The following is a 17,302-nucleotide window of genomic DNA, read 5'->3' on the forward strand; positions in this document are numbered from 1 at the left end:
TTGGGGGTGTCTTGCTAATTGCCTATAATTTCCAACTGTTGTCTCTTCCATTTGTACAACAGCATGTGAAATCAGTGTTGCTTCCTAAGCGGACAGTTTGATTTCACAGGAGTGTGATTGATTAGGAGTTACATTGTGTTGTTTAAGTGTTCCCTTTGTGTGTGTGTTTTATTGTTTTTAGTAATTATTTTTAATAATGTTTATGTGTGTGTGTGTGTGTGTGTGTGTGTGTGTGTGTGTACACACACACACACACACACACACCAATTTTCCTTCTTTTAAAGAACGTGATGCTCTAGTTAATTCTACTGAAGGCTGGATGGTTAGCAACTTCTTATCAATTATTTCAGTTTTTGTTCCAATGTACCATGGTTTATTATGGTTAGTGGGCTCCACCCACAATGTCATTAGCTGCTGTGTTACCCCCAGGCAAACACTGTGCTGGTATTCAGGCACAAACCCACTGACCATCTGAAACTTTGAAAACTTCATTAAAGGTGAGGGACCTCTCTCTCCCATTACAGGCTGCTGAGGAGTTGCAGCCATTGCATGTTGAAAATGTTCTGATTCAGATCTGAGAGGAGGTTCGGGACTTACGTAATAGTATGAACTCCCACCTTTATGGTAGCAAAAGTCACAACCATATTCGCCATTAAACTGTTTTGCGTTTCGAATTTGTGGACGAGCCACAGAGTCTGAACTACAAATCAAGGCATGCACCTTGGATGAATGTTGCTGGTTCTGTGTATCTGTCCATTTTATTCCATTTTGCTCTCTTTGCTCTCTGACAGTTGCGATGACTTCGCTCACATAGCACATGTGTATGTATACTTCATGTCAGTACCTGTGATGCATTTGAGTTTGGACCTTGTTGCCGTTGAGGAACCTCTGGTGCTGGTTGGAAATCAGTAGTGTGGCCATGGTGTTCTCCACAACCAATATTTGATGTTTCTTGCATATTCTGTGGAACATATAGGAGTGGTTAATCAGTGTAAGCGCATTAAACAACTTTCATATAAAGGAATTTAGAAAAGTGTTTTTAACAGTATTAAATGACCTGTGATTGGTTTATGCCTGCTTTGCAGCAACCAGTCTCAACAGTTAAAAGTATTTTTGTAGTCTGGTGGGGCAATCCCCTTATGTAAATCATTGTTCAGTTCCATCTGCAACAGACTGTATATTAACATTGATCAATCAGATAGTGAGATGTAGCAAAACAAAAACCCCATTGCTGTCCCAAAATAGATTGTGCTCTACAATAGTAAGTCCTTGCCATGGAGATTCTGTTTTGTAGCCATTTTGTTAGACCAGTTTAAAACATAAAAATGAAAAGTCATATAGCTTGCTGCATGTACAATCAAAAGATGGTTATCATACCGTAAATTAACTGTGGTGGATTTGATCTGTTTGTGTGCTTCTGGGGCTTCATGCGAGCCTGTGGTCGGGTGAAAATGTTCTCCACAGCCGTTGTCAGGCCTCTGTTATCTGAGTAGTACACGTTTTAGTTGAGCACCAATACAAATACATTATCTTATCATTTTCTTACAATATCTTTATGAACTACTATGTTATTTTATGTGCAAAAAAGCTTGTGAAAAAAACCCATCTAACCCTTTTACAACTCTAAAACGTCATTGCTAAAAGCCAAGAATGCCAGGAAACATGACTTTTCTACTGTGACACAGCTGGTCTGATTCAAGCCATCATGCCACACACCTGAATTGTGCTTGTGGAAAATATGCAATAATGTATTTACAGTGAAACATTTGTGGTTGACTCTTGATAGTGCATCTCAGGAGGTTCACACAAGTAGGTCCCATGGGGTTGCTCTCTTCTGTTATTATTGGTCACGTCATAAACACTCTAAACAGGATAAAATGAGGTTGGTCAATAAATTCACCTTTGTATCAAACAAAAAATTAACTGGTTTAGATATGGTATTACAAACATACATTGGCAGCTATTACTGTTATGGGGTTGTGTGGTGTGGGGACAGAGAGGACCCAAATGCAATGTTCGGAGGGAAGGAGGTTTATTGAGGGAGAAAGGGGTAGAGGGACTGGAGTGGAGGAAGAGGTGGATGTCGGGGAAGCACAGGCACGGGGAACCAAGGAGACAGGGGGCCAGGGAGCCGGGGAACACTGGGGCTGAGGAAGCGAGGAGCGGTGGGAGAACAGGGAGGACACCGTGAGGGAAGTCTGAGGAGGAGAGGGCCGGTGGATGAGCCCAGCCGACTGAACGGAGGACGAGGGTGAGTGTACCTGGGAGGGAAACAGACAGAGAGACTAGGGGGTTAGGGATGACGGCGACAAGGCACAGGGAAAATGTGAAAAAACAAGAAACATGAAAGCCTGAACACGGAGATGGCACCGGGTATGGAGCAACGACGATCAAGCGAGGATGGTGTGGAGAACCGGGGTTGAAATACAGGCAGTCATGAGGTTGATTACTGGCAGGTGTGGCAGGCTGACGAGGTGGCTGATGAGATGCAGGTGCAGGTAGTTGGCTGGGCTCAGGAGCAGAGGGAGAGAGAGAGCACACAGGGGAGAAAACACAGCGAGGCAGGCAGAGAACAGAAAACCAAGGAAAAAGCAGAATAACTGATAAAAAGGAGAAAAAAAAAACAGGACACTCACCGTCAGCCGGGCTGCCACCACAACAATTACCTGCACATGGCTTTCCATTCTGTATCTTTTAGCAGGTCTTTGGCACTGAGAACTGTGTACACTGTCATTTTCATTGTTATTCAATGAATAGGGAGCTAGATGGTGGATAGAATAGATGTCAAGATGTGTTAATCATCTCCTTAAAAAGTTAAGTAAAGAACTATTGAGGATGTCAATATATGTTCAGTATTAATTGATATTTTTTTCACTACACAGTATAGGCTGCTTATTAAATTATTATTGAAATAACCTATGCAAATCGACGGTTATCAAACGGGTATCAAATGCCAATAGATTTTTGGTATACACATAAATGTGTATGTATATGTACTTGCTAGCATCAAATGCATTCAGTCTTGTTTACATATTTTATGATCAGAGAGCTCTTGATTTTAATCATTACTTCTACATTCGTTTTAGATTTTAAAGTAACCCAAATTTAGGTACTGTCATAAATACACCCTAATCCAGATTAATGCAGTCACAGTAAAGGCTACAAAACACATCCATATTCCAGTAACCATCGATACAACACAAAATAATTTAGTAGTAGTGTTCCTTTTCCGGTATTCACTTGTTCTTGTTACCTCTGAATCATTTATACACACAAATGTTTTGTAAACAGGTCGAGCTGATCTCTGAAAAGAGATTGGCAAAAACAGTCCACACCTGGTTGTATCAGACAAATATCTTGCAGTGCTTGGAGTAACATAAGCAATCAAGAAGAAATAATATAAAATATTTGTTGCAAATCCATTGATACATTCTTTAAACATTGCAGAACACATTACCTTATCGATCTCCTTTAATCGTCTAAGGCCTGTGGTTTTTGGAACCTATTTATCAGGTGCCTCAAGGTAAGATTTGTATTTCTTCGTGTCTGTCAGTGGGCATTGGTTTTTCTGAGAGAATGATATGCATTATGTAACACTGTAGCCTATGTTTAATTTATTCTGCCATTAAAATTACATCATTTAAAATAACATTATCACATCAAATTGCCAAAGCTAACGTTAAGTGCTAAATAGAACAATACTCATTCTTCATCTTGCCACATTATTCCAATCAGACACAGTGATAATAACTTCTATTTATGGAATTATATATGCAGATTAGCTGAAATAGTAACTTATTTTTAGTCAGTAGCAATGATGTGCAAACTGCAGCCCTCTACCACAAAGCAATGTTATCAAAAAGGAAAATGGTAAATTAATTAATCTTTTTTAAGCCTTTATTCCATCCTGTGCCGCTTTGAAATGATAAAATTTCCACAGTCTTACCCATTTGTTTGTAGATTTTGTCTCCTCAGCTGGCTGTCCATCTTGTCAACATCTTCCGTACAGCGAGTGTGTGCCCTCCCGCCCAGTCCATTACCGCGGTGGAGAGTTTTTATGGCGCAGTACATTCAGTTTGACCAATCAGAAACAAGGTTTTCAAATAGATGCGCCAATCACAGCACGTGAAAGTTCGCCGCATGAAAGTACAGTCAGGTCACTATCAAGTCACTGAGAGGAAAGCAAACATAATAATTGCCAGAAATCATGTCGTTTCCCAAGTTTGCTTTATATTACTTTCCCGACTCGGACTTGGCGAAGGTGGACACCACCGATATTATAAGAAAAGAGCACAGAAGACTGGAATATCAGGTCAGCTCCCGCGAACAACTTCAATGTGAAGAAGGCTACATAGAGGTGTGCCTGCCAAGTAGAAGCAGGAGAGAACAGAAGCAAACACTGCCTGCGAAAATACTCCTTCTTGGTGGTAAGTTTATTATTGTAAGTTACTAACGTTGAGCTCACACTATTTTTTCTATGTGGATAGTACTGGTGTACATTAACATTAATGTTAGCTAATGCTAGCTATATATGTAACTAGCTAACACATGGATTTTATTATGTGAATTAACTACTGATGTAACTTTGACTACCATCTGAATAGCTTTATAATCGAGAGAGTGAATTTCGTCTGCCAAAGGACTTCTTCAGTTCAGAACTGCAGCAGAACTGAAGAAGTCCTTTTGGATGAGGGACAAAACGTCTTCCAGTATCTTCAACCAAGTCCAGTTGCCCTTGATTTCAACTTTCGTTGGATACGTTATAGAAGTGATTTAAGCCTGTGCAGGTGTGTGTATGAGCACTTCATTTAGCTAGTTAGTTAGGCTGATCAGTAAGGCCTTTAATATAGTAGAGTATAAATTAAATTAATATAGCTACCTGTATGCTGAAGAATAGGTTGACATTTTTATTTTCTACATTAATAGAATACCCACATATCCATGTTTATATTGAGGAGGTTATTGGTCACAGTAATCATTATTCTTTCCCATATGGTCTGTAAAGATCATATGGGCCATCTAAAGTTGTAATTTTTGTATAAATTAATTCTAAAGTTTACCTGAAGCTAATACGAAGCATCAGCTAAGCATCTGCGTTTTGGTGATTGGAAAAGGACTGTATATAATTTAAGTGGTCATCGCTTGCTTTGCAGTCCAGACAAGATGTTCCTTTTAGTTATTTATTAAAACACAAGCTGAGTAGACTTGTATGTGTGTGCTTCTACAACACAGATAAATCAAATAATTAGTAAAATTTATATGTATTCAACAGATTAAGGCCTTACCATTATAGAATATAACTACCATACTAAATCACATTTCTGTTAGACATGACTTAACTGGTGTCATAACTGAGGCTTAATTCAAACTAGATACAAACTCACTCAACCACTAATAACAGTGGTCATATTTCAGAAATATCTAACATTAACTGGCAAATAGGTAAATGCAGCAATAAGGCATTATGGTAAATCAGCTAATCCTATACAGTATTTCTTTATTCATGGGATTGTTGCCTCTCTCAAAGATGTCTTTAACTTGCTTGTTTGTATGTATGTATGACCACTTCATATAATCCAGTAGTATCTGGTGTTTACTTTCGAATCACTGTTATAATACCCCTGTTTGTTTCTTTCTCCTACCCTGGTTGCTCTTGCTGATTCTGATGTGACAGTCCCAAAGAAAATGTATGAAAGACTCAACAAGTCACGTGTTTCTCTTTTCACCCAAGACCTGGCCACACTAATATTTGGAAAAGACACACTGGCCTGATCCACGCTCAGAGGGAAATCACAGAGCATTCAAACATCAAAGGACCAGCTGGACCCCCATAAGCTCAATGTGCTCATAGATGTGTCTGGATCCGGCACACAATCACTGTTTTTGCTCTCAGTACATGTCAAGGTAAGAAACAGGAAGCACTCAACATTTAGTATTAATTCCTCGTCAGCTGCAGCCTGTCGAAAAAAGTGGGCCAGATAATGTTTTTAACACACTAAAAATAGCTTTGTTAAATTTTAGGTCTTTGGCAGGAAAAACATTTTTAATCAGTGATTTTATAATTACTCACAATCTTAATTGTCATGTTTTTAACTGAAACTTGGTTGGACCAAGATAACAGTGCAGCTGTCCTTATCGAGTCTACCCCTCCCAACTTCAGTTTTGAGTGAAGCTAGAGTGCATAATAAAGGAGGTGGAGTTGCCATTTTGTTTAATGACTCCCTCCAATGCAAAAAGATGTCTTGTGGGAATTTTACTTCTTTTGAATATGTGGCTCTTCAGCTGAATTCCTCTTCTCGAGCTATTTTTCTAAATATCTACAGGCCCCCTAAATACTGTGCAAACTTTGGTGAACTGCTGTCTATAATCTGTATTGACTTTGACTGTGTGATTATTGTTGGTGATTTTAACATCCATGTTGTCAAGCCCCAGGAAAGAGGGACTGACTCAACGTGTGACGAGGCCCACGCACAATAAGGGGCACACTTTGGACTTGGTCATCTCCAAGGGCCTGAACATTTCCAAGGTTGTGGTGACTGACGTTGCTCTCTCTGATCATTCCTGTGTTTTCTTTGAAAGTGCTATCTGCGTGCACACAAATGTACAAACAGAGGCGATCACAAAACGGCATATCACTGAAAACACTAGTGAAAAATTTATTGAGGCTTTCTCCTCAACACCCGCCATCAATGAGTAGTATAGTAATAGTATTATTGGATCTCAGTGCTGCATTCGACACGGTCGACCACAACATATTACTAGACAGACTTGAAAAGTGGGTTGGGCTTTCTGGCACAGTACTAAAATGGTTTGAACCCTACTTAAAGGACAGGGACTACTTTGTGTCTATAGGTAATCACACATCTGAGCTGACAAAAATGACATGTGGAGTTGCCCAAGGCTCCATTCTTGGACCTCTTTTGTTTAACATTTACATGCTTCCACTGGCTCAGATTATAAAAAACAACAAAATATATTATCATAATTATGCAGATGACACATAGATTTACATAACCATTTCACCAGGGGACTATGATCCCATACAGGCGCTGAGTAACTGTATTGAGCAGGTCAATGGCTGGATGTGCCAGAATTTTCTTCAATTAAACAAGGATAAAACTGAAGTTATTGTTTTTGGAGCCAGGGAGGAAAGATTGAAAGTCAGTGCTCGACTTCAATCTGTAATGTTAAGAACCACAAATCAAGCCAGAAATCTTGGTGTAGTCATGGACTCGGACCTGAATTTGAGGAGCCACATTAAGACAATTACAAAGTCAGCCTACTATCACCTGAAGAATATATCACGGATTAAAGGACTTATGTCTCAGCAAGACCTGGAAAAGCTTATCCATGCATTTATTTTCAGTCGACTCGACTACTGTAACAGCGTCCTTACAGGGCTCCCTAAGAAATCCATCAGACAGCTGCAGCTGATTCAGAACGCTGCTGCTCGAGTCCTCACTAAGACCTAAAAAGTGGATCACATCACTCCAGCTCTGAGGTCTTTACATTGGCTTCCTGTATGTCAAAGAATTTATTTCCTGCTGTTAGTTTATAAAGCACTAAATGGTTTAGGGCCAAAATACATTTCTGATCTTCTGCTTCGTTATGAACCATCCAGACCTCTCAGGTCATCTGGGGCAGGTCTGCTTTCTGTCCCCAGAGTCAAAACTAAACAAGGAGAAGCAGCGCTCAGTTCCTATGCTCCGTATATCTGGAACAAACTCCCAGATAACTGAAGGTCTGCTGAAACTGTCAGTTCTTTTAAATTAAGACTAAAGATTTTTCTTTTTACCACTACCTTTAACTAGTAGAATGATAACTGACACTGCACTGGAACAGAGTGAAGGAAGTGGTCTTAAATCTCACGCCTGAGTGATTTGCAGGAATCTCTGTCCACCTGTAAATGCACAGGTGGGTCCAGAGTATAACTGGATCAAAGTGGCCTGTTGACAGACATGTCCTGGTTTCTCTGTAGTGTCTGAGGGTTTTTGGAGTTTCAGTGGACCCAAAGATTGCTATGGACCCGAGTACAGACTAGCAAGAGAGAGTAGATTAAGTGTACTTCTCTGTTTATTCTTGTTTCAAAATAATTGTAATAATAATTACTTGCTCAACCCCTCAGGCTGTTTTTATTTTCCATATAATTCTTTTAACCCTGATTGTACACTGCACTGTAACTTTTATTATTTTTTTAATGTGTTTTTTCAATTTCCCTATTGTGTTGCTTTTAAACTTTTATATTTCCCTGTTGCTTATGTTATATGTAAAAGCACTTTGAATTAAAGCTGCAAGCAGCGTTGGGCGGGCCCTCGCGGACTCTCATCCTACATGTACAGTTTGGTGTATGTACACTGAAGTTACAACAACTTCCTGTTTCATGGCGAATCATCGACGCTACATTGACGAAAACTCGCAAATAGCACAACTTTTCATCGTCAATGCCTTTAGAAGGCACAGCAGAAATTTGACGTCGATCCGACTAAATGCCTAGGAGGAGTTCGTTAAAGTACGGAGTGTGTAAATCATCCAAAAATGGCCGTAAAATTCAAAATGGCCGACTTCCTGTTGACTTTAGGGTATGGGTTCTTGTGGTAGATAGTTCTTGACACACAACTGAACAAATTTATTAAAAGTGTTGGGAAAGCTACATGTAAAATGTAGTAAGCTAAGCTACTTGCTACTTTACATTAAATGAAGCTTCACTACACAGATGCTACCCCCCAATGAATCATCCCCCAAAAAAAACCCAGTGAAATGTAGCAAGGAAGGCAGAGAGCCCTCACAAAGGTCAACCCCTAATGGTCACCGGGGCTGTCCTTCCACCCTATAACACAGCACTGCAAGGGAACTTTGCACACACTAAAAGAACCACTACAGAACGCACAGAAACCTGTACACTGCAAACTACTGAGCAACCATTTAAGAATGCTCCACATTTAATAAGGACCACTCCAAACCACAAGCTGGTCAGAACCACTTCTACCAATAGGGGGAGGCAGAAGGCCCCCTTTGTCACCAGCGAGGGGTTGCCTGTTGTGACAAGAGACACCTCTAACAGATGTCAATTTACTAAAACCTATTTAAGATAACTCATTAAGACTAAGACACAAAACTACTGACAAGACTACATAACATCATAAATGTGTAAGCTTAAAACTTATCTGCCCTGGGTCTGACGACAAGACCCCCCTGTGGGGAGCAGACATGAAATCTCCCATAAATCAGGAAGCGCCCACAGGGGCACTCCGTTCAGGTTCAGACCCCAGCTGCGGACTGGATTAGCATGTCGGCATGGAAGGGTGTGTGTCCTTGTGCAGCTACCGTCCATAAAGCACAGGTACAGGCACTTAATAAATCCAGATTCCTCTCTGAGTAGCATGCATTTTACACAGTAAATCACGCCCCATTAAATTAATCAGGCTTTTATCAGAGATAAGAAAAGAATGTTGCACATCTCACAACATGTATTTGGTTAAATATTATCTGAAATGCAGCCTAAACTGTCATAATTTTGACCTGATGTGTGAAATACTATATTTTTGGAGTGTGAACAACAGGTGGAGAGTAGTAGATTCTTACATACTGTACCTTTAAATATTATCAGTCAATTATCTTGGGCTCAAATTACTAAAAACAACTATTTGGCAAGGTGCCAATACGTGTAAAGGTGCCAAAACAACACAGTTTGTGAGAAATTCAAATAGAAATTGTGAGCAGCCCCAGGCTGTGCGGCCCCCCAGAGAAATGCCACCCCACACCATTACTGACCCTCCGCCAAACCGGTCAAGCTGGAGGATGTTGCAGGCAGCAGAACGTTCTCCACGGCGTCTCCAGACTCTGTCACGTCTGTCTCATGTGCTCATTGTGAACCTGCTTTCATCTGTGAAGAGCTAGAAGACCCAGATTGGCGAATTTGCCAATCTTGGTGTTCTCTGGTAAATGCCAAACGTCCTGCACGGTGTTGGGCTGTAAGCACAACCCCCACCTGTGGATGTCGGGCCCTCATACCACCCTCATGGAGTCTGTTTCTGACCGTTTGAGCAGACACATGCACATTTGTGGCCTGCTGGAGGTCATTTTGCAGGGCTCTGGCAGTGCTCCTCCTGCTCCTCCTTGCACAAAGGCAGAGGTAGCGGTAGGTTGTTGCCCTCCTACGGCCTCCTCCACGTCTCCTGATGTACTGGTCTGTCTCCTGGTAGCGCCTCCGTGCTCTGGACACTACGCTGACAGACACAGCAAACCTTCTTGCCACAGCTTGCACTGATGTGCCATCCTGGATGAGCTGCACTACCTGAGCCACTTGTGTGGGTTGTAGACTCCACTAGAGTGAAAGCACCGCCAGCATTCAAAAGTGACCAAAACATCAGCCAGGAAGCACAGGAACTGAGAAGTGGTCTGTGGTCACCACCTGCAGAAGCACTCCTTTATTGGGGGTGTCTTGCTAATTGCCTATAATTTCCAACTGTTGTCTCTTCCATTTGTACAACAGCATGTGAAATCAGTGTTGCTTCCTAAGCGGACAGTTTGATTTCACAGGAGTGTGATTGATTAGGAGTTACATTGTGTTGTTTAAGTGTTCCCTTTGTGTGTGTTTTATTGTTTTTAGTAATTATTTTTAATAATGTTTATGTGTGTGTGTGTGTGTGTGTGTGTGTGTGTGTGTGTGTGTACACACACACACACACACACCAATTTTCCTTCTTTTAAAGAACGTGATGCTCTAGTTAATTCTACTGAAGGCTGGATGGTTAGCAACTTCTTATCAATTATTTCAGTTTTTGTTCCAATGTACCATGGTTTATTATGGTTAGTGGGCTCCACCCACAATGTCATTAGCTGCTGTGTTACCCCCAGGCAAACACTGTGCTGGTATTCAGGCACAAACCCACTGACCATCTGAAACTTTGAAAGCTTCGTTAAAAGGTGAGGGACCTCTCTCTCCCATTACAGGCTGCTGAGGAGTTGCAGCCATTGCATGTTGAAAATGTTCTGATTCAGATCTGAGAGGAGGTTCGGGACTTACGTAATAGTATGAACTCCCACCTTTATGGTAGCAAAAGTCACAACCATATTCGCCATTAAACTGTTTTGCGTTTCGAATTTGTGGACGAGCCACAGAGTCTGAACTACAAATCAAGGCATGCACCTTGGATGAATGTTGCTGGTTCTGTGTATCTGTCCATTTTATTCCATTTTGCTCTCTTTGCTCTCTGACAGTTGCGATGACTTCGCTCACATAGCACATGTGTATGTATACTTCATGTCAGTACCTGTGATGCATTTGAGTTTGGACCTTGTTGCCGTTGAGGAACCTCTGGTGCTGGTTGGAAATCAGTAGTGTGGCCATGGTGTTCTCCACAACCAATATTTGATGTTTCTTGCATATTCTGTGGAACATATAGGAGTGGTTAATCAGTGTAAGCGCATTAAACAACTTTCATATAAAGGAATTTAGAAAAGTGTTTTTAACAGTATTAAATGACCTGTGATTGGTTTATGCCTGCTTTGCAGCAACCAGTCTCAACAGTTAAAAGTATTTTTGTAGTCTGGTGGGGCAATCCCCTTATGTAAATCATTGTTCAGTTCCATCTGCAACAGACTGTATATTAACATTGATCAATCAGATAGTGAGATGTAGCAAAACAAAAACCCCATTGCTGTCCCAAAATAGATTGTGCTCTACAATAGTAAGTCCTTGCCATGGAGATTCTGTTTTGTAGCCATTTTGTTAGACCAGTTTAAAACATAAAAATGAAAAGTCATATAGCTTGCTGCATGTACAATCAAAAGATGATTATCATACCGTAAATTAACTGTGGTGGATTTGATCTGTTTGTGTGCTTCTGGGGCTTCATGCGAGCCTGTGGTCGGGTGAAAATCTTCTCCACAGCCGTTGTCAGGCCTCTGTTATCTGAGTAGTACACGTTTTAGTTGAGCACCAATACAAATACATTATCTTATCATTTTCTTACAATATCTTTATGAACTACTATGTTATTTTATGTGCAAAAAAGCTTGTGAAAAAAAACCCATCTAACCCTTTTACAACTCTAAAACGTCATTGCTAAAAGCCAAGAATGCCAGGAAACATGACTTTTCTACTGTGACACAGCTGGTCTGATTCAAGCCATCATGCCACACACCTGAATTGTGCTTGTGGAAAATATGCAATAATGTATTTACAGTGAAACATTTGTGGTTGACTCTTGATAGTGCATCTCAGGAGGTTCACACAAGTAGGTCCCATGGGGTTGCTCTCTTCTGTTATTATTGGTCACGTCATAAACACTCTAAACAGGATAAAATGAGGTTGGTCAATAAATTCACCTTTGTATCAAACAAAAAATTAACTGGTTTAGATATGGTATTACAAACATACATTGGCAGCTATTACTGTTATGGGGTTGTGTGGTGTGGGGACAGAGAGGACCCAAATGCAATGTTCGGAGGGAAGGAGGTTTATTGAGGGAGAAAGGGGTAGAGGGACTGGAGTGGAGGAAGAGGTGGATGTCGGGGAAGCACAGGCACGGGGAACCAAGGAGACAGGGGGCCAGGGAGCCGGGGAACACTGGGGCTGAGGAAGCGAGGAGCGGTGGGAGAACAGGGAGGACACCGTGAGGGAAGTCTGAGGAGGAGAGGGCCAGTGGATGAGCCCAGCCGACTGAACGGAGGACGAGGGTGAGTGTACCTGGGAGGGAAACAGACAGAGAGACTAGGGGGTTAGGGATGACGGCGACAAGGCAAGGGAAAATGTGAAAAAACAAGAAACATGAAAGCCTGAACACGGAGATGGCACCGGGTATGGAGCAACGACGATCAAGCGAGGATGGTGTGGAGAACCGGGGTTGAAATACAGGCAGTCATGAGGTTGATTACTGGCAGGTGTGGCAGGCTGACGAGGTGGCTGATGAGATGCAGGTGCAGGTAGTTGGCTGGGCTCAGGAGCAGAGGGAGAGAGAGAGCACACAGGGGAGAAAACACAGCGAGGCAGGCAGAGAACAGAAAACCAAGGAAAAAGCAGAATAACTGATAAAAAGGAGAAAAAAAACAGGACACTCACCGTCAGCCGGGCTGCCACCACAACAATTACCTGCACATGGCTTTCCATTCTGTATCTTTTAGCAGGTCTTTGGCACTGAGAACTGTGTACACTGTCATTTTCATTGTTATTCAATGAATAGGGAGCTAGATGGTGGATAGAATAGATGTCAAGATGTGTTAATCATCTCCTTAAAAAGTTAAGTAAAGAACTATTGAGGATGTCAATATATGTTCAGTATTAATTGATATTTTTTTCACTACACAGTATAGGCTGCTTATTAAATTATTATTGAAATAACCTATGCAAATCGACGGTTATCAAACGGGTATCAAATGCCAATAGATTTTTGGTATACACATAAATGTGTATGTATATGTACTTGCTAGCATCAAATGCATTCAGTCTTGTTTACATATTTTATGATCAGAGAGCTCTTGATTTTAATCATTACTTCTACATTCGTTTTAGATTTTAAAGTAACCCAAATTTAGGTACTGTCATAAATACACCCTAATCCAGATTAATGCAGTCACAGTAAAGGCTACAAAACACATCCATATTCCAGTAACCATCGATACAACACAAAATAATTTAGTAGTAGTGTTCCTTTTCCGGTATTCACTTGTTCTTGTTACCTCTGAATCATTTATACACACAAATGTTTTGTAAACAGGTCGAGCTGATCTCTGAAAAGAGATTGGCAAAAACAGTCCACACCTGGTTGTATCAGACAAATATCTTGCAGTGCTTGGAGTAACATAAGCAATCAAGAAGAAATAATATAAAATATTTGTTGCAAATCCATTGATACATTCTTTAAACATTGCAGAACACATTACCTTATCGATCTCCTTTAATCGTCTAAGGCCTGTGGTTTTTGGAACCTATTTATCAGGTGCCTCAAGGTAAGATTTGTATTTCTTCGTGTCTGTCAGTGGGCATTGGTTTTTCTGAGAGAATGATATGCATTATGTAACACTGTAGCCTATGTTTAATTTATTCTGCCATTAAAATTACATCATTTAAAATAACATTATCACATCAAATTGCCAAAGCTAACGTTAAGTGCTAAATAGAACAATACTCATTCTTCATCTTGCCACATTATTCCAATCAGACACAGTGATAATAACTTCTATTTATGGAATTATATATGCAGATTAGCTGAAATAGTAACTTATTTTTAGTCAGTAGCAATGATGTGCAAACTGCAGCCCTCTACCACAAAGCAATGTTATCAAAAAGGAAAATGGTAAATTAATTAATCTTTTTTAAGCCTTTATTCCATCCTGTGCCGCTTTGAAATGATAAAATTTCCACAGTCTTACCCATTTGTTTGTAGATTTTGTCTCCTCAGCTGGCTGTCCATCTTGTCAACATCTTCCGTACAGCGAGTGTGTGCCCTCCCGCCCAGTCCATTACCGCGGTGGAGAGTTTTTATGGCGCAGTACATTCAGTTTGACCAATCAGAAACAAGGTTTTCAAATAGATGCGCCAATCACAGCACGTGAAAGTTCGCCGCATGAAAGTACAGTCAGGTCACTATCAAGTCACTGAGAGGAAAGCAAACATAATAATTGCCAGAAATCATGTCGTTTCCCAAGTTTGCTTTATATTACTTTCCCGACTCGGACTTGGCGAAGGTGGACACCACCGATATTATAAGAAAAGAGCACAGAAGACTGGAATATCAGGTCAGCTCCCGCGAACAACTTCAATGTGAAGAAGGCTACATAGAGGTGTGCCTGCCAAGTAGAAGCAGGAGAGAACAGAAGCAAACACTGCCTGCGAAAATACTCCTTCTTGGTGGTAAGTTTATTATTGTAAGTTACTAACGTTGAGCTCACACTATTTTTTCTATGTGGATAGTACTGGTGTACATTAACATTAATGTTAGCTAATGCTAGCTATATATGTAACTAGCTAACACATGGATTTTATTATGTGAATTAACTACTGATGTAACTTTGACTACCATCTGAATAGCTTTATAATCGAGAGAGTGAATTTCGTCTGCCAAAGGACTTCTTCAGTTCAGAACTGCAGCAGAACTGAAGAAGTCCTTTTGGATGAGGGACAAAACGTCTTCCAGTATCTTCAACCAAGTCCAGTTGCCCTTGATTTCAACTTTCGTTGGATACGTTATAGAAGTGATTTAAGCCTGTGCAGGTGTGTGTATGAGCACTTCATTTAGCTAGTTAGTTAGGCTGATCAGTAAGGCCTTTAATATAGTAGAGTATAAATTAAATTAATATAGCTACCTGTATGCTGAAGAATAGGTTGACATTTTTATTTTCTACATTAATAGAATACCCACATATCCATGTTTATATTGAGGAGGTTATTGGTCACAGTAATCATTATTCTTTCCCATATGGTCTGTAAAGATCATATGGGCCATCTAAAGTTGTAGTTTTTGTATAAATTAATTCTAAAGTTTACCTGAAGCTAATACGAAGCATCAGCTAAGTTGTAATTTTTGTATAAATTAATTCTAAAGTTTACCTGAAGCTAATACGAAGCATCAGCTAAGCATCTGCGTTTTGGTGATTGGAAAAGGACTGTATATAATTTAAGTGGTCATCGCTTGCTTTGCAGTCCAGACAAGATGTTCCTTTTAGTTATTTATTAAAACACAAGCTGAGTAGACTTGTATGTGTGTGCTTCTACAACACAGATAAATCAAATAATTAGTAAAATTTATATGTATTCAACAGATTAAGGCCTTACCATTATAGAATATAACTACCATACTAAATCACATTTCTGTTAGACATGACTTAACTGGTGTCATAACTGAGGCTTAATTCAAACTAGATACAAACTCACTCAACCACTAATAACAGTGGTCATATTTCAGAAATATCTAACATTAACTGGCAAATAGGTAAATGCAGCAATAAGGCATTATGGTAAATCAGCTAATCCTATACAGTATTTCTTTATTCATGGGATTGTTGCCTCTCTCAAAGATGTCTTTAACTTGCTTGTTTGTATGTATGTATGACCACTTCATATAATCCAGTAGTATCTGGTGTTTACTTTCGAATCACTGTTATAATACCCCTGTTTGTTTCTTTCTCCTACCCTGGTTGCTCTTGCTGATTCTGATGTGACAGTCCCAAAGAAAATGTATGAAAGACTCAACAAGTCACGTGTTTCTCTTTTCACCCAAGACCTGGCCACACTAATATTTGGAAAAGACACACTGGCCTGATCCACGCTCAGAGGGAAATCACAGAGCATTCAAACATCAAAGGACCAGCTGGACCCCCATAAGCTCAATGTGCTCATAGATGTGTCTGGATCCGGCACACAATCACTGTTTTTGCTCTCAGTACATGTCAAGGTAAGAAACAGGAAGCACTCAACATTTAGTATTAATTCCTCGTCAGCTGCAGCCTGTCGAAAAAAGTGGGCCAGATAATGTTTTTAACACACTAAAAATAGCTTTGTTAAATTTTAGGTCTTTGGCAGGAAAAACATTTTTAATCAGTGATTTTATAATTACTCACAATCTTAATTGTCATGTTTTTAACTGAAACTTGGTTGGACCAAGATAACAGTGCAGCTGTCCTTATCGAGTCTACCCCTCCCAACTTCAGTTTTGAGTGAAGCTAGAGTGCATAATAAAGGAGGTGGAGTTGCCATTTTGTTTAATGACTCCCTCCAATGCAAAAAGATGTCTTGTGGGAATTTTACTTCTTTTGAATATGTGGCTCTTCAGCTGAATTCCTCTTCTCGAGCTATTTTTCTAAATATCTACAGGCCCCCTAAATACTGTGCAAACTTTGGTGAACTGCTGTCTATAATCTGTATTGACTTTGACTGTGTGATTATTGTTGGTGATTTTAACATCCATGTTGTCAAGCCCCAGGAAAGAGGGACTGACTCAACGTGTGACGAGGCCCACGCACAATAAGGGGCACACTTTGGACTTGGTCATCTCCAAGGGCCTGAACATTTCCAAGGTTGTGGTGACTGACGTTGCTCTCTCTGATCATTCCTGTGTTTTCTTTGAAAGTGCTATCTGCGTGCACACAAATGTACAAACAGAGGCGATCACAAAACGGCATATCACTGAAAACACTAGTGAAAAATTTATTGAGGCTTTCTCCTCAACACCCGCCATCAATGAGTAGTATAGTAATAGTATTATTGGATCTCAGTGCTGCATTCGACACGGTCGACCACAACATATTACTAGACAGACTTGAAAAGTGGGTTGGGCTTTCTGGCACAGTACTAAAATGGTTT

At 40.3% G+C, this 17,302-nt stretch overlaps 2 long non-coding RNA genes across 2 annotated transcripts; both read right to left on the reverse strand.

Moving 5' to 3' along the window:
• Window positions 1–2,611: 2,611 nt before the first annotated feature.
• On the reverse strand, window positions 2,612–5,922 carry LOC119907823. Its single transcript, XR_005445139.1, has 3 exons — window positions 3,947–5,922; window positions 3,458–3,568; window positions 2,612–2,761 (listed from the first exon to the last, which is right to left on the reverse strand). It is a non-coding gene; the product is annotated as an uncharacterized LOC119907823 (long non-coding RNA).
• A 7,116-nt stretch (window positions 5,923–13,038) lies between these two features.
• On the reverse strand, window positions 13,039–16,412 carry LOC119907824. The gene is made up of 3 exons (XR_005445140.1): window positions 14,374–16,412; window positions 13,885–13,995; window positions 13,039–13,188 (listed from the first exon to the last, which is right to left on the reverse strand). It is a non-coding gene; the product is annotated as an uncharacterized LOC119907824 (long non-coding RNA).
• Window positions 16,413–17,302: the final 890 nt, after the last annotated feature.

Source organism: Micropterus salmoides, unplaced genomic scaffold (assembly GCF_014851395.1).
Source record: "Micropterus salmoides isolate LMB-PRFRI ecotype aquatic unplaced genomic scaffold, ASM1485139v1 Ms_hic_scaffold_17, whole genome shotgun sequence".
NCBI lineage: Eukaryota > Metazoa > Chordata > Actinopteri > Centrarchiformes > Centrarchidae > Micropterus > Micropterus salmoides.